At 40.8% G+C, this 27,875-nt stretch overlaps 1 long non-coding RNA gene across 1 annotated transcript; it reads left to right on the top strand.

Annotated features, from left to right (window-relative positions):
* Positions 1–203: 203 nt before the first annotated feature.
* On the top strand, positions 204–27,820 carry LOC122464983. The gene is made up of 3 exons (XR_006289463.1): positions 204–332; positions 22,439–22,645; positions 25,178–27,820. It is a non-coding gene; the product is annotated as an uncharacterized LOC122464983 (long non-coding RNA).
* Positions 27,821–27,875: the final 55 nt, after the last annotated feature.

Here is a 27,875-nt window from a genome sequence, read left to right as displayed (position 1 = left end):
AGTAATGCATCCCAAACTTATGCTGGTAAAGCTTTGGGGGTATAATAATGATACGCAGAAACTTTCCCCCGAGAACACCTTCCTTCATATCATTTTGTCTCTACTGACTCTCTTTAGTGTAGGGTTGCTCTTTTATAAGAACTTTGTTCCAGTTCGTCTTTCTGGGGCTGGCCCTTTAAATTTGGCAGAAACTATACAACTTCAGCCCTAAAGTAGCCATTTTGTACTTGATTGTTGCTTTCATCTCTCTTGTAGCTGCCAATGTTCTTAACTCCTGTTATGCTACCACCTGGTTTTTAATTTTCATATTGCTGAGGCGATGGCACATTCTTGTAAGTCTTTATACCATACCCTCATGTATTACACATAGTTATCTCTCTGTAATGTGTGTCTATAGAAATCCTAATATCTAGAGAGCTATACTGGTGTATGTATTACTTAATAATATAACTTTAATTACTGTTTCGGCGATGTTTGTTCTTGAAGGGGTGGATTATTTGTCCCGTTCCATAAACTTATTGCAAAGCATTATGAATGGTCAAGAGAAATGGCAGTGTATAGAGTTTCTGCCTAGAAGGAAAGCAATCTTCTGTAGGCTAATTGATGAATTTGTTAAGGTTTGGTGTTGGTTTGCAGTGACACCACAGTTTGACTCTGGTTTTGTGTTGGGAGCAATTGTTTGGTAGTAACATAGGGGATGATACAAAAACTGAGGCTGCAGCCTGAAGCCTTAGGATATGTCTACTCTGCAGTGGCGAGTGAATCCCCCCGTCCGGGTAGACAGACTGGTGCTAGTGGGGCTTGAGCTAGTGCTCTAAATGTAGCAGCATGGGCTTTCAAGCCCTTTCCACCCCATGGCTCTGAGCTCAGGTGGCTAGCCTGAGTCTCTGCCGGAACCGCAATACCCACCCTGATATTTTTAGTGGGCTAGCGCCAGTCTGTCTGCCCTGGCTGGGAGGCTCACTCCCAGTTGCAGTGAAGACATCCCCTCAAGGTCTTAACATTGTGGCATTACTAAATTTTGGATTACTTCAGTTCATGTAAAAGTGCTTTATTCAAATAGAGTAACTGAAAAGATGGGTGAGAAGTAGAGGCGGATTAAGCGAGAAAATAATGTTGCAAGTGATCAGAATTTTTATTACAAAATTCAGGGGAAGGGAGGTGACCCGTGAAGAAATAACTTTTCCCAAAGTATCCAACAGATCAGTTATTGGGAGAGAATCAATATGGCAAAAATGGAGAAGAAACTAAATTGACCAATAAATAAATAAGCTGATCTCTTCTTTTTCAAAAAAGAAAAGCACCTTTCAATTTATTTAATAGCATAAATTTGCTCAGCCAGATTTTAAATTAAGTAACAGGGATAAATCTTAGTGCTTGCACCTGTGCATTTCTGATGATCTTTGCTAGCCCCTTCTGCCGCTGAATGACTAAACCTGCTTATTGACACCATTAAGGCTAATTCAATTCATAGAGTGAAAGAAGGAGACAGGTTGGTTTAAAAACAGGATTGGCCAGCACAATATAAATCAGGCAAGCAGGATTGTGATAGAAAAGCTGAATTTTAATTTGTCACTTTGAGCTGGTTCTGGGTTCCTTTAGGGGCTCAGTCCTGCAACCTTCTGTTAATTGGAGATGAGCGCACTGTACACCTTGCTGTGGCCATTCAACCTTTTAGGATCAGACCCTAAATGTTCTTGCCCTGGAGAAGACTATAACTGACAATATTAGCAGTGCAAGATGATTGGGATCCCATGGAGAGTGGCCAGAACCTTGGGACCAGCCATTTGGCACTCTGTGCATCTCAGAGGCTATGAAGTACCCTTACAAATCCTTGATGCTTGATCCACCAGGATTCATGGTCAGTCCTGGGGAGTAATTTAGGGCAGTGGCTGCTCTAACTGATGCCAGTAGTCCCCCCTGAGATATGCACCGAACACAGTGGTGGGGCCTGTGAGGGGATGAATAGGAGCTGCTATGCTGGTTTTACATGAGGGGAACACTCAGCTGGCTGGTCACACAGACTGTAAGGTTGTTTTATTATTAATCATGTTTACTGTGGCAGTTTATGTAGGGGCCAACCAAGAATGGGGTCCCATGGTGGTAGGCACTGTACCAACATGGAGTTAAGGGATGGTCCTAGCCCTGAAGAGTTTACAATCTGAATAGACAAGCCAGACCCAGGGTGAGGAAAGGGATATAACATATGAGCAGAATGAACAATGTGGTGGCAGCAAATGTTATGTTTATGGCACAATATTTGTGTGTGGGGGAGGGGGAAAGTTACTTAGGAGGTGAAACACTGAATGGAAAGAAAAGAAGGGAAGTGGACAAGGGCAGGGTAGGAGAAGATGAGGGAGCAGGTGTGGAGTGAACCTGAGGTGAAGTGAGAGTGAGAGGGTTGGAGCAAACAGCCACTCATCACAAGGCAGAGAAAGTCTAGTCAAAGCTGTAGAAAGTTTTCTGTATGTCCAAAGGCTCCTGCTTTGTCTGTTCTGCTCCTATTGACTAGAGTCTCTGGCTGTTTCTTCTCTGCAGTTTTCCCCAAAGGCCACATGGCATGGGGTAGGCCACAGCATATCTGAGGATCTGGTCTGATATAATGTATGGAAGAACTGAACTGCAAAATTCTCATTGACTTGAATAGGGCCAGGATTTCACCCTATGCCATTTTCCACATTAAGCTTTTTCTGTACACTCCATTAATTGATTAAAAAAATAATCAGTGCTCTGAGTACATTATTGCTCCAGGTTTCCAATGAAAAAGTTAATTTACACTCAGTCCCCAGATGCTTGTTTCCAGATGCTTGTTATGCACTGGACTGAAAAAAACAAATTTGTGGCCTTATGGTGGATCTAAATTCAGTTGTAACACTACTAATGTGAAGTATGTTTTTAGCATAAATGCCAACAGGAAGATGAAGAATACACGAACGTAGGCTTGTGTCTTCTCTGTGATCAATACTTGAGTTCCTCTGGGATGAAGGAGCCCTCTCAGATTTCTTGTAAAAATCTCCAATACATCAAATACATGAGAATTTTTTCCCCTTCCATTGCATTCCTTATTCCTGCTGTAACTTTTCGCTCCATGTTGAATCAGTTTGTCTGGAGGCTGATTGAAGGCATTGCTTCAGGCAGCACTGGTGAGTTTGGTGAGGGGTAAAGTTGGGCATAGTTACAAGCCTTTCTAGTTAGGCTCTGAAGGGACTTTAGTAATTTAGGACAAATTCAAAACAATGAAGCAAAATCAAAGCTTATGCTCAAATAAATTGGTTAGTCTCTAAGGTGCCACAAGTACTCCTTTTCTTTTTGAAAATCAAGAAGTGTACTTCCTAGCCAACAGAGGATAATAAACAAGTATCCTGTAGCCGGAGTTAATTCAGGATCCCCTTGACAGCAAGAGTACTGATGCTCAGATTCCCTACGCTCCTCACCATGATTTCAAGTTTAATTACTGGGTGAGGTTCTACGACCTTTGCTACACAGGTCAGACTATATGATTTCAGACTAGTTGCCTTTTGGCCTTAAAATCAATGAATCTCTAGGTAGACTAGATAGTTGGAGAGCTGATGGGGAAACGTGAGCTAGAGGAGGAAGAGCACATCTTACTCTAAAGTAAAAAAAGAAGCCCCCTTCAGCTAATGAAAAAACAAGAATAATCTAAAAGGCCAGGATTCATATTTTTCATTTGAATACTCACGTTAAAAATGTGGATATTCTGATATATATATATATATATATATATATATATATATATTTAAAAAAAATACGGCAAGTCACTGGGCAGTAAGAGTGGTGTGATGTCTGAGTGTTCAATAACTGCTTGACTTGAAAAGGTCATAGTAAGTGATTACTGACTTGGGCTCTTAATTACCCTAAATGCATGAGTTTTGCCCCACACTCATAGATGCACATATTTTCAAGGCACCTTTTTGGATGGTAGCTAGAAAATCTTGGCACATCAGGCAGCAATGTTTTATGGAATGAAAAGGAACCTAGTTGCTCACTGTATCTTTAGTAATGGGTAGTTTTCAAAACAAATCTAATTTCTCCTGTCTGCTGAAGTGAATTTAAATACAATGAAAGTGGAAAGTAAAAGAATTGCTAGGCAGAATCTTGCAGATAGACTCTATTTTCTGTAATAGACTCTCATTCTTGCATATGTGTTCGGGCGTGCTCTCACACAATATACTTTTTAGGTTATGAGATCTTTGGAGCAGGGAACATGTCTTCATATGTATTTGTATAGTGCCTTGATCCTGACTGGGGCCTCCGAGTTTCTCTCTCTCTCTCTCTGCAACATAGAAAAGGAAAGTTAAGGAAGATCTGAGACATTCTTAAGAGCCTGAGAAGTTGTGCAGTGTTTTGGATGGTTGTTATCCTTCGCTCCCGATGCAGCTGCATTTCAGTGGTCCGATCTGCACAGAGTTGTAAAACACTGTGGTATCCTTCAGGATAAACAGTGCTATGTAAAGTACGCTTATAAATACATAGGATTTTTGTGCATTAGTATTACTATCATATGTTCTAGCCTCTTTTCCTAGCAGATACTTATATATAGCCTGATCATGGGGTCCTTACTGGTGTGAGTAGTCCCATCAAAGTCAATGAGCCAACTCCTCTAAAGGTTACCATGGTTGTGAATTGGGCTTCTAACAGATTACGTTCAGGGGTATGAATGTGTCCATTACAGCCAGTTTGCAATATGCATGTTTTAATGTCTTTTAGCAGTTTAAAATTCTGTACAGTGGTTTAAAGTTAGTGTTAGCATATAAAATGAATATTTTGGAATTCATATATATATATATATATATATATATATATATATATATATATATATATTTTAAAGCAAAGGAAGCTTCATGTGAGCGATGGAGATCTTGGCTGATTTGGAGGCCCCTGACGTTACTGAGTATATTTCTGATTGTGACAAAACTCGAGAGTGATAGGAAAAACTGTTGCACAAGCTGGGCTCTTTTTGAACCAGCAAAACTGTTGTAGAATTTCCCTGGCTCTGAGCACTTACTAGATAGATACGGTACACTCTGAGGCCAATTCTCCTCTCTCTTACACCAATGCAATGTGAACAAATATTGTGTGAACTTTCCAAATACCCTCCTGACAGCAGATGTACCTCATTCCTGACCTACTCTGTAGCGGTGCATGGGATTCTTCCGTCCTAAGGACTCTGCACTTGTCCTTGTTGAACCTCATCAGATTTCTTTTGGCCCAATGCTCTAATTTGTCTAGGGCCCTTTGTATCCTATCCCTACCCTCCAGCGTATCTACCTCTCCTCCCAGTTTAGTGTCATCTGCAAACTTGCTGAGGGTGCAATCCACACCATCCTCCAGATCATTTATGAAGATATTGATCAAAACCGGCCCGAGGACCGACCCTTGGGGCACTCCACTTGATACCGGCTGCCAACTAGACATGGAGCCATTGATCACTACCCGTTGAGCCCAACAATCTAGCCAATTTTCTTTCCACCTTATAGTCCATTTATCTAGCCCATACTTCTTTAACTTGCTGGCAAGAATACTGTGGGAGACCGTGTCAAAAGTTTTGCTAAAGTCAAGGAACAACATGTCCACCGCTTTCCCCTCATCCACAGAGCCAGTTATCTCGTTATAGAAGGCATTAGATTAGTCAGGCATGACTTGCCCTTGGTGAATCCATGCTGACTGTTCCTGATCACTTTCCTCTCCTCTAAGTGCTTCAGAATTGATTCCTTGAGGACCTGCTCCATGATTTTTTCCAGGGACTGAGGTGAGGCTGACTGGCCTGTAGTTCCCAGAATCCTCCTCCTTCCCTTTCTTAAAGATTGGCGCTACATTAGCCTTTTTCCAGTCGTCCGGGACTTCCCCCGATCGCCATGAGTTTTCAAAGATAATGGCCAATGGCTCTGCAATCACATCTGCCAACTCCTTTAGCACTCTCGGATGCAGTGCATCCGGCCCCATGGACTTGTGTTCATCCAGCTTTTCTAAATAGTCCCGAACCCTTCTTTCTTCACAGCGGGCTGGTCACATCCTCCCCATGCTGTGCTGCCCAGTGCAGTAGTCTGGGAGCTCACCTTGTTCATGAAGACAGAGGCAAAAAAAGCATCGAATACATTAGCTTTTTCCACATCCTCTGTCACTAGGTTGCCTCCCTCATTCAGTAAGGGGCTCACACGTTCCTTGACTTTCTTCTTGTTGCTAACATACCTGAAGAAACCCTTCTTGTTACTCTTAACATCTCTTGCTAGCTGCAACTCCAAGTGTGATTTGGCCTTCCTGATTTCACTCCTGCATGCCTGAGCAATATTTTTATACTCTTCCCTGGTCATTTGTCCAATCTTCCACTTCTTGTAAGCTTCTTTTTTGTGCTTAAGATCAGCAAGAATTTCACTGTTAAGCCAAGCTGGTCGCCTGCCATACTTACTGTTCTTTCTACATATCGGGATGGTTTTTCCCTGTAACCTCAATAAGGATTCTTTAAAATACAGCCAGCTCTCCTGGACTCCTTTCCCGCTCCTGTTATTCTCCCAGGGGATCCTGCCCATCAGTTCCCTGAGGTTGTCGAAGTCTGCTTTTCTGAAGTCCAGGGTCCGTATTTTGCTGCTCTCCTTTCTTCCTTGTGTCAGGATCCTGAACTCGACCGTCTCATGGTCACTGCCACCCAGGTTCCCATCCACTTTTGCTTTCCCTCCTAATTCTTCCCGGTTTGTGAGCAGCAGGTCAAGAAGAGCTCTGCCCCTAGCTGATTCCTCCAGCACTTGAACCAGGAAATTGTCCCCTACACTTTCCAAAAACTTCCTGGATTGTCTATGCACCGCTGTATTGCTCTCCCAGCAGATATCAGGGTGATTGAAGTCTCCCATGAGAACCAGGGCCTGCGATCTAGTAACTTCGATGAGTTGCCGGAAGAAAGCCTCGTCCACCTCATCCCCCTGGTCCGGTGGTCTATAGCAGACTCCCACCACGACATCACCCTTGTTGCTCACACTTCTAAACTTAATCTAGAGACTCTCAGGTTTTACTGCAGTTTCATACCGGAGCTCTGAGCAGCTTCTTTCTTTCCCCTTATGAATTCCATCCTGATACCTTCAGAAATGCAGTGCATAAAAAATACAAAGGGAACAGCAGTTTTAACTCAAAAGGACCATCACTGCCATTACGGGGGAAAAGACGGATATTCAAGTCCTAGACAATGTTCAATTATCATTACAGTATATTTGGCAGGAGCAAACAAAATGGACAGCTCATATACTCCCTAAATAACACCTGTTTCTTCAAAATTTTAATCAATGTGGAGCCCCAGTTAGACTTTTATAAGAGCGAGAGAGACATGCACACAGACAGACAGATGCTAAAATTTACCGTTACATGAAGTTTTTTTCTATGAAACCTGTACTTACCACAACCCCACTCTCCTCACAGATATTCTTTATAATCATAGAATATCAGGGTTGGAAGGGACCTCAGGAGGTCATCTAGTCCAACCCCCTACTCAAAGCAGGACCAATCCCCAACTAAATTATCCCAGCCAGGGCTTTGTCAAGCCTGATCTTAAAAACCTCTAAGGAAGGAGATTCCACCACCTCACTAGGGAACCCATTCCAGTGTTTCACCACCCTTCTAGTGAAAAAGTTTTTCCTAATATCTAACCTAAAGCTCCCCCACTACAACTTGAGACCATTACTCCTTGTTCTGTCATCTGCTACCACAGAGAACAGCCTATATCCATCCTCTTTGGAACCCCCCTTAAGGTAGTTGAAACAGCTATCAAATCTCCCCTCATTCTTCTCTTCTGCAGACTAAATAATCCCAGTTCCCTCAGCCTCTCCTCATAAGTCATGTGCTCCAGCCCCCTAGTCATTTTTGTTGCCCTTTGCTGGACCTCTTTCCAAATTTTCCACATCCTTCTTGTAGTGTGGGGCCCAAAACTGGACACAGTACTCCAGATGAGGCCTCACCAATGCCGAATAGAGGGGAATGATCACGTCCCTCGATCTGCTGGCAATGTTCCTACTTATACAGCCCAAAATGCCGTTAGCATTCTTGGCAACAAGGGAACACTGTTGACTCATAAAATCTTTTATTTCTCACCAATGTATGTTAAACCAATATTTCAGATGGCTTAAAAACAAACACTACTGACCAAAAGAAAAGGAAAAAAGGATTTGTAACTCTTAGGCGCATTTGCTGAATAGCATTAACTGTTGCATCTGTTTGTTGTAAGTGATTACATTTTCTTCCTGGCACTAGATTGACAAATATATAAATCAACAACTTGAAATATGTGTACATATTTTTCAAAGTAAAAAAAAAATGCCAGGACTTTCCTATTTTGCATCTTGTAAAATAGCAAAAGCAATCTTTTTTGAATAAAGTGTTCTTATTGAGCTAGGCTAGCTCTGCCAAGCTCTGCTGGACACAGTGCACATACAGAGTTGTTGTTGCATTCCAGCGAAAGGGGTGCCGCTACTGCTGACTAGAATGGAATCCAGTGCTTGCTTTTCTTGTTCAGGCCCAATCGTTTCAGGAAAGTATAGGTACCATTTGCATCCTGGCTGTAAAGGAACATCTGTTGATGATGAGGGGCCAAAATGCTGGAGTGGTGAGTGGCCAGAATGTCTGCAAACAGGTGACACTTACACAGTTATACAGTTGTTACACGGTTGTTAGTTAAATATTTTAAATTAAATTTACCAGTAATTCATATAAAAGCTCTTTGAGTCATTGTCTATAGTTTTGTAGAGTGCCTAGCACCACAGGGGACTGCCACAATTAGATGTGCATTATTTATGTATTTATTAATTAATAATAATAAGAAAAGGGGAATGAAATCATCATGCTATATTTTGACTTTAGTAAAGCTTTTGATACTGTCTCACATGACCTTCTCCTACACAAACTAGAGAAATGCAACCTAGATGGAGCTACTATCAGGTGAGTGAAAAATTGTTTGGAAAATCGTTCCCAGAGAGATTTCAGAGTAGCAGCCATGTTAGTCTGTATTCGCAAAAAGAAAAGGAGGACTTGTGGCACCTTAGAGACCAACAAATGTATTTGAGCATAAGTTTTCATGAGCTACAGCTCACTTCATCGGATGCATTCAGTGGAAAATGACTCCCCACTGTATTTTCCACTGAATGCATCCGATGAAGTGAGCTGTAGCTCACGAAAGCTTATGCTCAAATACATTTGTTAGTCTCTAAGGTGCCACAAGTATTCTGTTCCCAGAGAGTAGTTATCAGTGTTTCACAATCATGCTGGAGGGACATAACGACAGGGGGTCCTGCAGGGATCAGTTCTGGTTCTGTTCAATATCTTCATCAATGATTTAGATATGGCATTGAGAGTACACTTATAAAGTTTGCGGACGATACCAAGCTGGGAGGTGTTGCAAGTGCTTTGGAGAATAGGATTATAATTGAAAATAATCTGGACAAACTAGAAAAATGGTCTGAAGTAAATAGGATGAAATTGAATAAGGACAAATGCAAAGTACTCCATTTTGGAAGGAACAATCAGTTTCACACCTACAAAATGGGAAATGACTGCCTAGGAAGGAGTACTGTGGAAAGGGATCTGGGGCTCATAGTGGATCACAAGGTAAATATGAGTCAACAATGTAACCCTGTTGCAAAAAAAGCAAATATCATTCTGGATGTATAAGCAGGAGTGTTGTAAGCAAGACATGAGAAGGAATTCTTCCGCTCTACTCCACACTAATTAGGCCTCAGCTGGAGTATTGTGTCCAGTTCTGGGCACCACATTTCAGAAGGATGTGGATAAATTTGAGAGAGTCCAGAGGAGAGCAACAAAAATGATTAGAGGTCTAGAAAAGATGACCTATGAGGGAAGATTGGAAAAAACTTGGGATTGTTTAGTCTGGAAAAGAGAAGACTGAGAGGGGACATGATAACAGCCTTCAAATACGTAAAAGGTTGTTACAAGGAGGAGGGAGAAAAATTGTTCTTGATCTCTGAGGATAGGACAAGAAGCAGTGGGCTTAAATTGCAGCAAGGCAGGTTTAGGCTGGACATTCAGAAAAAAATTCCTGTCAGGGTGGTTAAGCACTAGCATAAATTGCCTAGGGAGGTTGTGGAATTTCTGTCACGGGAGATTTTTAAGAGCAGGTTAGACAAACACCTGTGAGGGATGGTCTAGCTAATACTTAGTCCTGCCTTGAGTTCAGGGGACTGGACTATATGACCTCTCAAGGTCCCTTCAAGTCCTGTGATTCTATGACCATGGTACCACTCATTCATGATGTGCATATGAGGGTTGTTTGTGGACAGGCCCAGGGCAGATGGTAACAGTGGACTGGGAGGAAAAGTCCCCTGTACTAGGATGCTGACATCTTAATTCAAGACTAGTCCAAGAATTTGTGTGTACAATTGGGGAAGAGAAAGACAGAACTGATTGGAGGCAGGGTGGACAAAAATAACTGAAGTTGGGCTGATGAGGCCAGAATAAATTGATGTGGGGCAAGAAGATGCACACTAATTGATGTTGGGGTGCAAATGGGCACACAATTGATGTGGAGCCCAGGGACAGGCAGATATGGGTTGGAGTGGCACAGTATTAATTAAATCATGTTTGGGAGAAACTGGAGCTCTATTGTCAGGCAGCACTTTATGCAAAGGTCTGTAACCTTCTGTAATGATGCTTACTACTTTTGTGAAGTGCTTTGAGATCTGTCGACGAAAAGGGCTGTATGAGAAGAGCTAGGTATTATGTTTGTGCAAATTAAGAATCTACCATTTATGTCATTAGATGTTAACAAGTATGTATATTTTGAAGCTTGTGTCATCTGAAGCAGGAAAGTATTCCTTTGGATATCTGTGCTTACCTGTGGAAAAAGGCAGCACGTATGGTTTGCTTAGTAGGCCAGAACTAGTGGGACTGCACTAAGAAGGAATCAAGTCTGGAAGCAGAGGGTTGTAAAACCCATTAATTTACATGAGGATGCTCCTGCTGATCAGTTAGTTTTGGATGAATTGTGCCTTTAATAAATGTCAAAGCACTTAGAGTTTATTTAGGCACTTCTGTGTACATAAATATAAATGATATATACATTTGTAGTGTGTTTGCCAATCAAGTGTTTTGACAACTATCTTACAATCGTGCTGTAGAACTGAACCTGGCCTATAGTTAGTGGTATAAAGAAGGCCTTCGTTGGGTTTTAGCAAACGAGTGATACATACCATGTTCATAGGCTTCCATAACTAGCCTTTCATCAAAACATAATTAAAAGCCTCTAGTAACAGCAGAGGCAGTGAAGCTAAATTTTAATTTTTCAGAAACTCACCAAATGAAACAATCAGTCTTTGACCATAGTAAATTCTAGAAGACTTTTACATAGGGATGTAACCAATGAGGTTTAACCCATTAAAAAAGTTCTGTAGAAATTATTTGAAAAACCTATAGTGTATGAAGAGAATAATACCTTCCTATGGGTTCTTATAATTTTAACCATGGTAAGAATACTGTAGTAAGGATATAATTTTCTATTACATTTTATAGGGTGGTGGGATTTCTTTAGCTGCCTATAGAAAGAATTAAAATTTATAACCTATTGGGCTTTTCTATAAAAAGGGAAGTTTGATTTGAGGGGGATCTTTAATTGCTTGTTTTATTTATTCTAAAGTTCATAGACTTTAAGGTCAGAAGGGACCATTATGATCATCTAGTCTGACCTCCTGAATGACGCAGGCCACAGAATCTCATCCACCCACTCCTGTAACAAACCCCTAACCTATGTCTGAGTTACTGAAGTCCTCAAATCGTGGTTTAAAGACTTCAAAATGCAGAGAATCTTCCAGCAAGTGACCCGTGCCCAACACTGCAGCGGAAGGCGAAAACCCCCCAGTCATATGGTACAACCCCTGAGTTTACAGATTCATTAAAAATGTTTGCTAATGGGCTTGCAATTTCATGTGCCAGTTCCTTTAATATTCTTGGATGAAGATTATCTGGGCCCCCTGATTTAGTCCCATTAAGCTGTTCAAGTTTGGCATCTACCTCCATATCCTCATTTCCATTTGTTGTCTTACCATTATCCCTAAGCTCCTCATTAAAGACTGAGGCAAAGTATTTGTTTAGCTATTTGGCCATGCCTAGATTATCCTTAACCTCCACTCCATCCTCAGTGTTTAGCTTCTTCCTTCTTTGTTTTCTTCTTATTTATATGGCTATTGAACCTTTTACTATTAGTTTTAATTCCCTTTTCAAGGTCCAATTCTACATGGCTTTTGGCCTTTCTCACTTTATCCCTACATGTTCTGACCTCAACAAGGTAGCTTTCCTTGCTAATCCCTCCCATCTTCCATTCCTTGTAGGCTTTCTGCTTTTTCTTAATCACCTCTCTGAGATGCTTGCTCATCCAGCTTGGTTTACAACTCCTACCTATCATTTCCCCCCCTTTCTTGGGATGCAGGCTTCTGATAGTTTCTGCAACTTTGACTTGAAGTAACTCCAGGCCTCCTCCACCTTTAGAGCCACAAGTTCTTTAGTTCAATCCACTTCCCTAACTAATTTCCTTAATTTTTTTAAGTTAGCCCTTTTGAAATCAAAAAGCCTAGTCACAGATCTATTTTTGTTTACCCTTCCATTTAGTCTGAACTGAATTAGCTCCTGATTGCTCAAACCAAGGTTGTCCCCTACATTCGTTTCTTCTATGAGGTCCTCACTACTCACCAAAACCAAATCTAAAATGGCATCCCTTCTTGATGGTTCAGCAACTACGTGGTGAAGGAATCCATCAGCTATCGCATCCAGGAAAATCTGAGCCCTATTATTATTACTAGCACTTGTCCTCCAGTCTATATCTGGGAAGGTAAAGTCTCCCATGATCACACAATTCCCATTAGTATTTGCCTCATTAAAAATGTTAAAGAGGTCTCTATCCATATCAGATCCTGGCTGTCTATAGCACACCCCAAGCACTATCCCAGGGCAGGCTCTAGTAGCTTTCTTCCCCAATGTGATTTTTGCCCAGATAGACTGTCTTATCTATTCTAACACTTCTTATTTCTTTACGGTCTACCTCATCATTGATATACAATGCTATTGCCTTTATTTCTGTCCTTCCTAAACAGTACATACCCTTCAATACCTGTAGTCCAGTCATGACTACTATTCCACCATGTTTCTGTTATTCCTATAATATCTGGTTTCACATCCTGCACCAGTAGCTCTAGTTCCTCCATTTTGTTACCTGGGCTCATCGCATTAGTGTACAAACATCTTCATTTTTGCTGTTTGGCCTCGCTCACATTCTTTACCCGATTAGGCACAGACATTCTACTGCCAGTATCACCTATTCGACTGGTATGTACACTACCCTTCCTCCTTATTTCCATTCTCCTACCCACAGCTGTATCCTTTCTTACTTCATTTTCTTCCTTCTGAATGTTAAAATCCGGCATGGAGCTTACCTGGACATCTCCCCCAGATTCCTAGTTTAAAGCTCTCTTTATTAGTTGTGCCATCCTCCATCCTAGAAGTCTATTAAGTTAGTGGAGTCTCCAATTCAAGTTTATCTTTTTCATTCAAGTTCTTTAATAGAATATTCTCAACGACAACTAAAAGGTGTCATGGACTTGTTCTAACACTGCACTTGTGAACTAGGTTTTGTTTCATTATAATTTTGAATGTTTTGTTTATTATTTTGGTTCTGTCACTACAGCATCATTTTCTTGTCAAGAGTTGCTCTCTGGAGTGATTTAAATTCTGTAGTTTAAATCCAAATTTGATTAATATGCTACAATTGCCATCACTGTTGCTCTCCCTAAACAATTCCTCTCTTTTTCTTTTGCTCTGTTTTTAGAATTTCAAGTGTTGTTGTTTTGGCTCTTGATGAGGGAAAAAGTAAATGATTCTCTCTCTTTTTCTTCTCCCCCCCTCCTACCCCCCACGTAAGGCTTCAGGGAGTCTTATAATATATCTGGCAAGATCATAGGAGACTTGTTTTTATTCATTTATTTCTTGATCTTTATTATAAAGTCACCAAATTTAGAGTCACGAATCCTTAGAAAGGAGTTTTGCCAGAAAGCATCAATATTAAAGATTGAAATGGAAACATGATCAGAAATATGAATTGTGCCAATGCAACTACTATCTGTCCTGCCAGAAATCAACAACAGATCTCTTCTAGAAAATGGAGGGGGAAAAATGTATATTTACTGCGTGCCAGATTTGAGAGATGCCGAATAACTTGTAGGCTTAGGCCAATATTTTCAACTCTGGGTACCTAAACCAAGGAGCCTGATTCTCAGAGACACTGAGTCCTTGAAGCTTCATGTGACTTGATGAAATGTATGGCTCTTTAAAATGGGTTTATATAGGGATCTGTCAAGAATGGGATACTTACTAAGTTGTATTGTTCACTGATATTCAGAAAAATATCCTTGCACTCCACCAATCTAACCAAAGCCTCATATTAATAGATTTTAGTGGGATCGATGTATAGCAGATTATTTTGATACCTCATGGTAATGGCTAAATATAAATAGTATTTATCAAGCAGTGTTCAAAACAAAGCCATTCACTGACATACAGGAATCCAGGCATGAAAGGGAAATGCTATAGAATTAACATGTGCTTGGATGCTCTGCTCAAAGGAAATTAGTAGGGTCTGGTACAGAGGTCCCTCCCACCCGCAATGAAAATATAGAGGCTTTTTCCCCAGACTTTGCAGTAGAAGGCTCCACAAACAATATTAGTTAAATATCAATTTAGAGAATATGCAAAGAGTACTTTAAGTGTTAGCTAGCATTGATGAAGTGGTATAAGTTAGTCTTAAGGAGGGAAGATGATATCCAATTGTTCATTATGGCCTTCATCAGATGGACTAGGGATGATCATGCCCACTGGAGACACAGTTGCCTCTTGTATCCTGAATCATAAATTCAGTTTACAGCTCCTCTATAATAATAGCATGGACATCAGTTTTTTAGTTACATCAGTTTTTTATTTGCCTTACAACAGATGACCATATTATGCTATTAATTTCCTGTCCAGCAGCTGAGAGGAAGGTTGCATTTGCTCTTTGCTTCTACTTTGTGCTTATGATGATGGAATCTTAGCAATCAGGATTCTCAAATAGCACAATATTCAGTATAAGAAAGTGTAGCAGACAAAAAGAGGAAAATGAGGAATGGCAGCAAACAATCCTGTAGCAGAGGAAGGCACAGATAGCAGGGAACATTGCACTCTGCAGTGCTTGAGGTCAAAGATGTTTTTTGTTGTTGGGATTGTTTTTTTGGTTTTATTTTTTTTGAGCAAAGATTCATGACTTTTAAGGCCTTCCAGACCTCTGCTACCTATGATCATTATGCCCAATGAATGTACTTAGTGTCTTTTTAAGTGGTTATGAGTTAATGAATGAGATCTGCTTCCTTTGTCTCAAATACATTTTACTGATGAAACATTCGTTTACTGTAAATTAGAAGATTTAAATAGGGCAGAGTTGGATTTTGTTCATAGTTTCAAATATTCATGCTTTGTTTTTACTGATACTGAAAAATATTACATATCTGGGACTATTTTATTGTACTTATGGGAATTTTTAAGGGTTTGAAACATAAAAACTCCAGGAATTCGATGAACAGTGCAATTGCAATAGACAGTTTCTTGCCATATTTAGATAAATTTATATTTTCCTTTTGGGTCGTCTAACCAGGAATTAGTTTTTCTGACATGAGGCATAAATTATATAAAGCTTATGGGAAGTTATCACTTTAAAAAAAATTGCTCAGTAAGTACTAGCATACCCAATCCAGCTCTAATTTCCCAGCAGGCAATCAATTCAACACTGCTGCCTATATAGGGAATTTTATCATGTGTGTGAGACATCTAATCTATAATAAATTATGAAACATTATAAATTACAATGACCCAAAATTATTGCAGAATTTGCCTTGCATACATTATAGAAGTCTCACATTGCTCAAAACTGGTCATTTAGCTTTGGTTGTTGCTGGGATGTTAGATCTGGGTAGAAGTCTTATTGAGTAATCACTGCCTGTTGGTGAAGCAGGTGTCTGTGTTTCTCTTACTTGCAGCTCAGAGCCATAATTTTGGTCTATTTTGTTTTGCAAACTTTATTGCTGGAATGATGATGATGATTTTAGCTCTGCTCCCTCTTAGCAGAAATTATACAGCATTGCCAGTCAAAATTGCTAGCATAAGTGTGTAACATGAAAACAAGGCTAGTTAGCATGGGCAATGGATGGACAAATGCCATGTGCCTATGATCATACTGGCAAAGTTTATGATCAATGTCAGCATATCACAGAGTCACACTGGTATGGACAAACTCAGCACGATTCCTCTTACTACAAGGTGACATAGAGCTGAGGGGGCGTGTCATAAATATAAAGGGAAGGGTAACCACCTTTCTGTATACAATGCTATAAAATCCCTCCTGGCCAGAAGCAAAACCCTTTCACCTGTAAAGGGTTAAGAAGCTAAGGTAACCCCGCTGGCACCTGACCCAAAATGGGAACAAGATTCTTTCAGATCTGGGGGGGAAGGGTTTGGTCTGTCTGTGTGATGCTTTTGCCGGGAACAGATCAGGAATGCAGCCTTACAACTCCTGCAAAGTTAGTAAGTAATCTATAAGTAATCTAGCTAGAAAATGCGTTCAATTTTCTTTTGTTTAATGGCTGGTAAAATAAGCTGTGCTGGATGGAATATATTCCTGTTTTTGTGTCTTTTGTAACTTAAGGTTTTGCCTAGAGGGATTCTCTATGTTTTGAATCTGATTACCCTGTAAGGTATTTACCATCCTGACTTTACAGAGGTGATTCTTTTACCTTTTCTTTAATTAAAATTCTTCTTTAAAGAACCTGATTGATTTTTCATTGTTCTTAAGATCCAAGGGTTTGGGTCTGTGTTCACCTGTACAAATTGGTGAGGATTTTTATCAAGCCTTCCCCAGGAAAAGCGGTGTAGGGCTTGGGGGGATATTTTGGGGGAAGATATCTCCAAGTGGTCTCTTTCCCTGTTCTTTGTTTAAACTCTTGGTGGTGGCAGCATACAGTTCAAGGACAAGGCAAAGTTTGTACCTTGGGGAAGTTTTTAACCTAATCTGGTAAGAATAAGCTTAGGGGGTCTTTCATACAGGTCCCCACATCTGTAGAACCTAGAGTTCAGAGTAGGGAAGGAACCTTGACAAGGCGTAACAGGGTGGCTTGCCCCCTTAAGGGCTAGAGGGCTGGGGCCAGCTAACCCTAATTATTAAGGAGGCACACCTCAACAGGGATCACCTGATTCCTCTATAAAGGAATTCCTCTATATTAGGAAGTAAAAAGAGTGGACTGGGAATGCTCAGGAAATGGGAGAGATATGCCTGCAGGGAAGACCCTGGCTGTACCATGATCTGTGGAACTGGAGTCAGAGGGCGCATGTTCCCTGGTGGAACTGTTGTTGACAGGGAATCAGTGGAACCCGAGTGAAGCTGGAAGCCATGGCAATTCCCAGGGTTTAATAAATTGCCACTTGTTCAACTTAACCTGCATTCAGCTTCACTCTGTGCTAATGAACCATGGCGGCAGGGTCTGAGCCGTGAGTTCTCTGCAGTGCAGTGACCGACAGCGTGAGACATGTGTATAGGTCTTTTGCAGGAACAGCTTTTCTGCTGTTCGCTTGTGCCAGCAGAGCCCTGTCAGACACTGAATAGGAGATGGCCACATAGAAAAAGAGATGCTGGTATTTGGTATTTGGAGTGGAGTGATATTATCAGTACACCTATGACCATCCAATAACAATACAATCAGAGCAGAAATGCCTAGAGACGCTTATGGCAAAGCCCCTTCTCCAAAAGATTGCAGAGTATGTTGATATATCTCCAGGGGTTACAGGTAGAGATCAAATATTGTCCAAGATGTTTACATGAGTTAGCTGTCATGCTGAGCAGGGCATATATGGCTAGGATCGGCGAATTGCGGGAAGGGAATAAGGACATAGTGCAGCATTCTAATGTATTCAGTCTCCCTGTTTCAACAGCAAAGCTGATAGGAGTCAAAGAGGATATGGAAAAGGACATCAAATGGCAGGCAGACAAGAGGCGCTAACAGCAGGGTGGCCAGAAGATAAAATCCAGGAACCAGTAGGAGCAGAACCAAATACTTTCAAAGTAAAGATGAACTGGGTGTACAGGATGGAATCATATTTCAAGGACAGACAGCTGTTGTCCCCACCTCATTACATAAGGAAGTTGTGCAAAAAATAAATGCCTCACAACTGGCATTGATAGTTGTCTTAGACAGACTTGAGAGTGTATTTCCCAGGCCCGGAATGAACACACAGCTCCATTCCTTGATAGAAGGGTGTGATACCTGCCCGTTGTGTGATAACCACCAGCAGAAACAGATTCTATTACTGTCCACCCAACCATGAGAGAAAGTGGAGTTATTTACCTTCAGTGAAAAGGAGAACTTCATTACAGTGAACTACAGTTCAAATATTGGGGAGGTTGATGCCCTGCCTAATACAAGGAACAAGTCAGTGATTGGCAAACTGAAGGCCCATTTTGTTCGGAAATCCAGTATACTGTATTTTTTTTAAAAGTACCCAGTTTACTAGGCCACCCAATCTTTTAAAGTGTGCTGTCCAATTATCTTCACAGATTCATAGGGTAATTTTTTTTATGTCCAGAAAAGACCATTGTGATCATCTGGTTTGATTTTCTGCTTAATATAGGCCAGTGTTTCCCAAACTTGGGACGCAGCTTGTGCAGGGAAAGCCCCTGTCTGGCCTGCCGTGTCCGCAGGTTTGGCCGATCGCGGCTCCCACTGGTCGCGGCTCTCTGTGCCCAGCCAATGGGGGCTGCGGGAAGCAGCGTGGGCCAAGGGACATACTGGCCGCCGCTTCCAGCAGCTCCCATTGGCCTGCAGCAGTGAACTGCGGCCACTGGGAGCCACGATCGGCCGAACCTGCAGATGCGGCAGGTAAACAAACCAGCCCAGCCCGCCAGGGGCTTTCCCTGCACAAGTGGTGTCCCAAGTTTGGGAACCACTGACATAGGCTATAGAACTTGACCCCTTAATAACCAAATTAACATGTGATTGAACTAGAACATATCCTTTAGAAAGACCTCCAAACTTTGTTAATTGGGTTCTGCAGGTAATTACCTGCACTTTCACTTCAATAACTCATGGATGTTGAATCTAATAAGCCAACTGATTCTGGAATATTTCTTAGTTTTAATATAGATTTTAAAGATATTGCATTGTCTGCTGTCAAATGTTTAGTTCTCCTTTGCACAGCAGGGTAGGTGATGCATGACTAATGATTCCTATGATGGAGTGAAAATAAAAGCAGAAAGGAAAACCTATATCATTGCTTGCAACTATATTATCTTGAGTTATGGCCTTGTTAGAGTTCCCACAAGCTAAGCAGGGTCATTCCGTGGATAGGAAAACACATACAGCATATGAAAAAATGTTGCGGGAGGGGAACTAGGGGTGAAAATATATAAGATCTGCCTCCACACAGAGCAACAATTAACAGGATAATAAAATGTTGAGGGGAGGGAAACTCCTTCATCCGACGTGGTTACAGCAAAGGATGGGATTCATGAAGAATAAGACATCACATTGCTATCAGTGCCATTGTGTCACCAAAAGTTCACGTACCACATACATTTTTATTAGCACCGGCGAGACAGTAAAAACTGAACTTGATCAAATCACATAATTAAATGTTACTGAATAAACCAGCTGACTTGGTTAATAATATGGTCACTGTAATAAAACCAAATAAGCTTAGGATTTATACAGATCCAAAAGATTTTGAATAAGGCCATCAAACTTGAGTGCTACTTTATACCAACAGTTGTGGGAGTCATGACTAGACTTCAAAAGGCAAGAGTATTTTTAGTGTTGGATGCCAGCCAAGTGTTTGGCAGCTCCAACCTAGTAGAGAGAGTAAAAGTTTACATCTTCAACTTCTTTTTGGTAGAGATATGTTAAAGGAATCCCTTTGGGATTTCCTCAGCATCTGAGATGTAACAAAATACCATGTCCCAGAGCTTTGAGGAGCTGGATGAGGTTGAAGTACTTGTTGATTTGGGGTGAAAATGATCAACACCACAGCCAGGGACTGTATCTTGTTCTGTGGCGTGGTAAAGGAAAGAGCCACAAATTTAAGGGGAGCAATTTCTGTGTGGATGTGGGTGAGGTGAGCTATGTAGGACATAGACTCAATGCAAGTTTGTTGCCCAGTGATTTAAGCTTTCAAAACATAGACTAATGCACAAGTAAACTGTTTCATTTTGAAAAAGAAATTCTAACCATTGTTTGGCTCTGGATAGTTTCATGACTATGTTTATGGGCAGAAATAGGTGGAGGCAGAACTAGATAATTAAATGCTGGAAACCATATTAAAGGAAACCATTGTGCAAAGCACCTCCTCAACTTTAGAAAACGCTTATGAAATTGCAGCAGTTGGGCTAGTTATATGTGAAATGCAGACCCGGTAAGGGCCTCCACAGAGGGCACACTACATAGTGAAGGCAAGGAGTTGCAGGATGAGGAGTTAGAAATAAATATGACTCACGTACTACCCATTACCAAAGCAACATTTCATATTCTCAAATGAAAAACTCAAACTGACATAGGCTACTTCATTCACTTCACAACACAATGTCATGCAAGATCCATGGGGCAGGGGCCTCCTTATGTCTGTGGAGGACAGAGAGAGCTGCTCTTCTGCAGGGTTCCATTGCTTTTGCCTGGCCCACGTGAAAGAGGACAGTAACATTTTCCATGGCACTGTCCAGTGATCATCCCTGGGACTCGCATTTGTGTTCAGGGCAGGAAACTGGTCCTATGGAAATTGAGTCAGATGTTGCTAGACTAAAGCTATATTAAATCCAATGTTCTGTCAGGGGCTACTGTGGCATAGCCACTGGAAGATCCAACACATAGTTAAGAGCTCTATAATAAACCCAGGGAAAGCCAGATGATAGGGAAGTTTTGTTTAATAATATGTGCCTTGTTCCAGGGAGTTCTCTTCCCATGGCTGTTTAATAATTAAATAGCTTTTTCTAAAGGAAAGGATTAATTGAAGAGACGATTGTTACTGAATTCTTTAGGGTAACAGCAATTTCTCACTCTGTGTGGCATCCCAGCAGGGCTGTGTTTAATAGTTACTTTGAATCTGATGTCACCTGCAGTGTTGAAGGAGGAAGCCTCTCTAGAAAATAAAACGGCTAATCATCAGACCAGAGGTTTCCATCACTCAATTAAACATGTTTAAAAAAGGAGAGAGGCTTTCTGTTACCTTTATTCAGGAGTCTGGAGACATGCCACAGTATGAGTAACTTCACAGACTCTGGGAAATTACGTCAGCCAAATTTATATTGCATTCTTTAACTCTCACAAAAGAAAAAAGGGAATCTTTGTTAACCTAAATCCACAGACCATCATTTCTGCCCCATGGGGATGCTTTGTGCTTCTCTCTCGAACCTTTATTAGGAATTACAATTACCATTTTTAAAGCCCTATAAGAAGAACCAGTGTTTCCTTTAGATTTATTTAAAAGTCGGGATCTTGTACACCTTCATATTCTGAAGCTCTGATCTGGATCTAAACTTTGCTGCTGTCTTTGTGATAGGTCAAACCTTTGTGTCTGTGATAGGTCAAACAAAAACCCGGGATCCAAAGACTTTCAAATTTGGGAGAGGTTCAGATGCAAATCTGACATTTGTGGCTTGTGTGATGGCTACCCTCTTGGCTAGCAAAACAGGGAATGAACTGGAGACCTCCAGAGCTAAAATCATACACTGCTGAAGGCTCAAGGATTTGTACTTGAGGGTAGTAACTCCTGTCCTTTGTGGATTGGAAGAACACACTGATCCGTGGGTTACACTTTCACCCATCTCCTTTTGTGAAAAAAGATGATAATGAACAACACACCTTCTACAGCATTTTTAGACAGAGCTTGCAAATGCTACCATAAAAAGTGTTTTTACTGCACATATTTCTTAATTTTTGTGTGTGTCAAAGTTGTGCATCTTTGTAGCTGTCACTCTATTTTGTGGTGTAGTAGGCCAATGAAATTTCTGCCAATATGCCTGTCTGTTACAACCAAAAGTATATGTATTTCTCTTTAGTCTGTCAGTCAGAATATATTTCACCAAATCCAGATGTCTCCGAGAAAAATGAAGCAGTGAAACAAAAACAGGACACTTAATAATTTTTAGAGATTTGTTTCTTTTCAGGAAGATGGCTTGCTAAGAATCTTCAAGGGAGGGAATAGTTTCCCCCTATATTCTGCTGATGCCTCTAGAATATCCTAAAATTATTTAAAATACTTGAATAACTGCTAACACCTTTTAGGATTTTCATAATGTTCCAACAAGTTTTTGGAGATGTTATTTTATTCCTTTTGCACCTGCTATCATAGCTGCAACATTTCTTCTTTCTCATTCTAGACTAATCCAAAATGGTGCCAATTCAAGGAGCTCACACAACAGAAGGAGTGGTTCATGAAGCAACCCAAAAGTCTTGTATAAAGACACTCCTTTTCTTCCAGAGATGGTTGGGAAGAATAATCCACATTATGATTGTGACCTATTGACTGAAGTAATAGCTAGTTTGTCTGAAAATATAAAAACTCCATTGCACTCTAATGAAGACAGGTGATTTTAGGCTAGTTCTGTTTATCTTTTCATTGTACACTATCACCTGGGAGGGGATGATAGATGGCTATGAATGAACATGGTGGTTTTGAAATCCTTTGTGAATTTGAAATACTGGGAATATGTGTAATTTTCATGTATAATTCTGATTAGCTACACACAAATGGGCAGCTAAAGAATAGCCCACAGTAATAACAACATTGCAGCAATGAATAGCCCTTGTGAGGGGATACATTTTTCTATTTACCCTGCTGAGAAAAACAGGAAGCCTTTATCTCTGTTACAAATATTTAAATAAAATGAAAATAAAAAAACAAAAGCAAAACAAAAAAACCACCCTATTTTTCTGGTATAGTTTTTTTGGGTCTTTGATGTAGTCAGATATGCTTTAAAAATGAACACTTTTAAGGTATGCACTACCATAAAATAAATAATTTTGTAGAAAATTTAGTTTGGTGACTGCTATTTTATTTGTTGGTTCAGATTGTGCAAAAGGAAGGACATATATGGCAAAAAGAGACCTACTTTCTAATCACAGTCTGTCAAATTAAGGTCTGTCCGAGAGCTGCTGAAATACTGGCTGCTTTAGTTTGCTGGTATTTCTTTATTAGAAGAAGGAAGCTAAAAGGGTAGAAGGTCAAGATTACTGGTCAATATCAGCAAGCATTGAGGCCAGTTTAATGACTATATTCTGCATAGTAGCACTCACCCTGATCATTATAATCCCAGAGGTGAAACTAAGTGTTATGTATCTTCATGAACTATATAGACGGTGCATGAGGAAATCTCTGTCTGCTTGTTCTCTGGTGGGTTCTGGAGCAGAGGTCGCAAACTACAAAAATGGCTGTAGTGTCATAAAAGTTCATAGGATGGTACAATATATATCTGCTATTACATTAAAAGATTCTATTTTTGCACATGTCATATATGCATAGGGGAATTAGGCAGTAAAAAACCCCATGAAATCTGATAAAATGAGCTCCTAATGAGCTTTAAGATAGCAGTGTGAACTGGGGGGAAAAGAGCACTTCTCAGAGGACAACTTCTTTGACTGCTTAAAATGCATTGTGTAAAACATATTCACTGGTACTTGTTGAGCCAAATCTTGAGATTCTCACTTATACTTAGGCAGAAATTTTATTGACTTCATTTGAAAGTTAGATTTGAACAAAGGCTTTGGGCTCGATCCACAAGGGCAGTTAGGTGTCCAAGTCCAAGATGTAGGTGCTATTGAGATCCTCAAAACCCCAGCTCAGCTGCTACCTTACTCAGTAGGCACCTGAAGTCCCTAAGCACCTAAGTTTCTGCCTACAGACATGTGCAAAACTGCCCAAGTCCTGACACCACCAAGCAGTGTGGCACCTGATATATGCCTAAGAAAGGTGGGATTCTCAAACTATGTGTTTTCCCACCTATGTGATTCCATAGCATTCTCAGATCTCACTTAACCCACACAAAAGGCATCCAAGCAGATGGGTGGTGATCTCCATTATACCCAATAGCCCAGTGGTTTTAGGATACTCAGCAGGAATGAGGGAGACCAAGTTGAATCCCTGCCCTAAAGCAGAGACTTAAACCCAGGCAGGTTTCTCTCTGTGTCTTCTGTTGGGGCTGTTCCACTTTGTATACGTGATTGACTATTCATTGGGCCAGTAAGAGCCTACAGCCCACTGGTTTGGTTACTCTACTACCAGGTGAAGACCTGGTTCCAGTCCCTGTTCCAATGAATATTTAATTATTTATACAAGGTGGAACAGCTTCAATAGGAGAGATTAGGAGCACTCAACTGGGACATGAGAGACCAAATCAGGTCTGGTAGTGCAGAGATCAGGTAGACCAAATAGGGTATTGAAAATAGGTCTCTCACAGTCCCAGTTGGTGCCCTAACCACTGAACAATTGGCTATAATGGGGTCAGAGTCTCTCTGGCTCTTCATGAGGAAGGACTGACCTGACCAGCCTTAGGTGCCTAACTCTAGGAGAGGGTTCATAGCTGTTAATCTACATCAGAGACAGGTGATCACCTCTGTCCTCTAGTTAGGCACTTAGTTGCCTTTTGAGGGGTGGGACTTAGGGGATGCCCCTCTGCTTAGCATTTTTCTATTGGTTAGTTTAGGTGGCTTCCCGCTCAGCTTGCTGGCTTCTGAGAGTCCCATTTTTAGACATCTCTCTGTGCATTGAATAGGGAGCCTAACTGAGGTCTGCACATTCCACTTGGCAGCAGGACACCCCAAAGTTAGACATTGCTCACCTAAGTCTCTTCTGTGGATCTATCCCTTGAAGATTGGGCCCCATGTTGGAGCTAATGATTCTCCAGAAAGGGACTGTAGCATACTAGCAGGTGATGCACTTCCTGCTCAGGGAGAGATTTTAAGTGAGTCAAAACAAGCATATAAGTGCTCCAGTGCTATGGTGGTGGGTGTGGTAGAAGAGCCTAAATAATATAGTTAGAATAAACAAAATCATTTACCTATTTTCATGGAAGAAAATGTCATAAAATAAATATCACCTTTTCTGTTTGTACTCTGTCCAGTCAGATGTCTCCCAGACCATGGCAGTGAAATCTGTCAGGTCCTAGCACTGAACTTTCCAGGACCCAATTGTAGGATTTTCTAAATAATGAGCTTCCATCTGGGGAGCCCGCTTGCACCGATGGTCAGCTGGAACCTTAATTTGGGGATCTTCAGGCTTACAGGTGAAGGTATTCAATTCAATCCCGTTCATCACGGCAGCCTGCAAGTGTACATCTAAGTGAGTGGCAGAGATTTCTACAAGTTGTTGACTTTGAATTGAAAGTGATGTGAAAGTCCAAATGCTATGACAATGTAACCAGTTTGTTACCTCATACTCCTTAGAGATGGACAGCTCAGTGCTGCTGGTGTGTTTTGCTCTGAAGCTCAATAACTTTAATTTTATTTCCACACTAAATGACTCAGGCAAATTATATATTTTGCATCCAATCCACATGTTTGATTACTGGTAGGAATTTAGATTCTGTCAAGCTTTCATCAGGCACTGGCTATTCGATCCAAATTATTTAGCAGCTTTAAAAAACACCTTTTATGTTCCAAAGAATTAATCAAAATGAACACTGCCAAAGTGTGATCAGGTGTTCACCTCTCATCAGCCCTGAAGGAGCTAAGATGGTGCAGTTAGGGCCAATTAGCCTTATAGGCTGTACCTGGGGGACAGTCTGGTTTGACTGAAAATGCCTAATGGCTGTTAAAGGCTAACTGGGGAAGAAACTGGCTAAGGTATAAAGCCAGGAAGTTTGCTGCAGAAAGGGGCTGCAGTGTAGAAGCTGGTAGCCTATCTCTGGGCTTAGAGAGGGAAAAGGAGGAAACCCGGAAGGAGGGAAGAGAAGCCCAGGAATCCTGTTCCAAGAGAATGGTTTACCCAGAAGCATGGAGGAGAGAGCCTGTGGGAGGCGGAGGAGGGAGCAATGAGGTTAAAGATTGTGCTGCTGATTGTAGGGTCTCTAGGCTGTAACCTGGAATCGTGGGTGGGCCTGGATTCTCCTACCAGGCACTGGGGAAGAGGTACAAGATTGTGGGAGATGCTAACTGGACATTTGGTTGACAGGGATTTTGATACCCCAGGAGCAGTATACTATGTCTGACTTGGAAAGCTGAGTCACAAAGAGAGCACCCTGAGTCCTAGACAGTGAGAGGTGCTGCAGGGTGAACAAGCATCTGAAAGAGGCACTAGACTAGACAAGAGCTGATCCCCAGACCCAGTCACAATGGGGTGTCCCCAGTACTGTGTGTACTGCGTTAGAAAATGACAACAGAATGAAGAGGTTCCCTACCTGGAATGGGAATTCTGTGAAAAATCTACATGCAGTAGGCTTATAAGTTTTAACAAAACTATTTTCCAAAAATTGCTCCTTTCTCCCCTCCAGAGAAATCCAGACTCTCTTGCTTCTCTGGAGGGGCATAAAAAAGGAGATGTCATTTCCACATGAGATTAATTATGGATAAAAGTGAGATTCTAAGTTTTCTTTCTTTAGAATCCTGTTCTATTCCCCAAATGGGACCTACACTATTGAAGTCTATGGGAGATTTTTTGTTTGTTTCACTGAGAGCAGGATTGGGATCATATTGTGCAGGCATTCTTGCAATAAAATCAAATATGTTCGATTAGAGTCAAGGATCTGCCATTTCCATTGCTTTGCTGATTATCCCAATCTTGTTGCTCCATTACTGCTTGTCAGCTTCATTGTGACTACTCAACCTACTTACAGTATTGAGCCCTGAAGTACAGGGTGGTGCTGTAACTATCAAGGAATACCAAAAAGTGGTTGGAAATTTACATGAGTTGCCCTGAGTCTGAAATGCTGTTGACCATAAAGAAACCAAAGAAACAACCAGAATCTAAACAAATTTGAACTGGGTTTTCTCTTGGAAAGTGATGTAAGGTGAAGCCAAAGATTGTACTTATGCCTTTAATCAATGTCAGGTAATTGACAGTGATGGTTATCCAGTCATCCTGAAGCTTATCCTCATTAAGATTGGCAGCTTCATCTTTAGACACTGAGGTGTTTCCCTGCACACTGTCAAGATAATATTTCTTGTAGACAACATATGCCATTGTTAACCTAGTTTTTTATTGGGCAGGTATCAGGGATAAAGGAAAAGTAACAAATACATTTATTTCCTGCTTTGCTAATAAGCTATTTTCTTATGTTTAAACTAATCTGATTTACATTTTCCAAATCAAACTCATGCAACAATACATTTAAACAAAATAATAATAAACTGAATGATGATAAAGCAAGAAAAAAAGTTGTCAGGAGAGTCTGACACATTATTAAACATTAAAAACATAAATGCCAGTACACTACAGAAAAACATAGTCAAGCAAAAACTTCATCCTCAGAAATGACTAGATCAAACTGTCTTAAAGTACTTGCTCAGTTTTAAATAGCCAACAGTTAATTCTCTTTGGATTGTTTCTCATATTAGAGTTTTATGATGTCATTCATATTATCCTGTCTTTGTCAGATTATAGAGACATCAGAAAGTTGTCAAGATTTTTTGAAAGGCTGCTAGGCATAACTTATTTGGTAGATTTTTGTATTTTGAATATAAAAGTGTTGTTTGGGTTTTTAATGAAGCTGGAAATAGACATTTTCACATGAACACCATGGCACTCAAATAAATTAGTCTTTTGTGCTTTATGTTTCTCACAGATTTAATATATCGGAAGCCATTTACAGGTCAAAACAATAT

Source organism: Chelonia mydas, chromosome 3, assembly GCF_015237465.2.
Source record: "Chelonia mydas isolate rCheMyd1 chromosome 3, rCheMyd1.pri.v2, whole genome shotgun sequence".
Classification (NCBI taxonomy): domain Eukaryota; kingdom Metazoa; phylum Chordata; order Testudines; family Cheloniidae; genus Chelonia; species Chelonia mydas.
The sequence above is the reverse complement of the archived record's forward strand: the minus strand, read 5'-3'. Positions and strand labels throughout refer to the sequence as shown.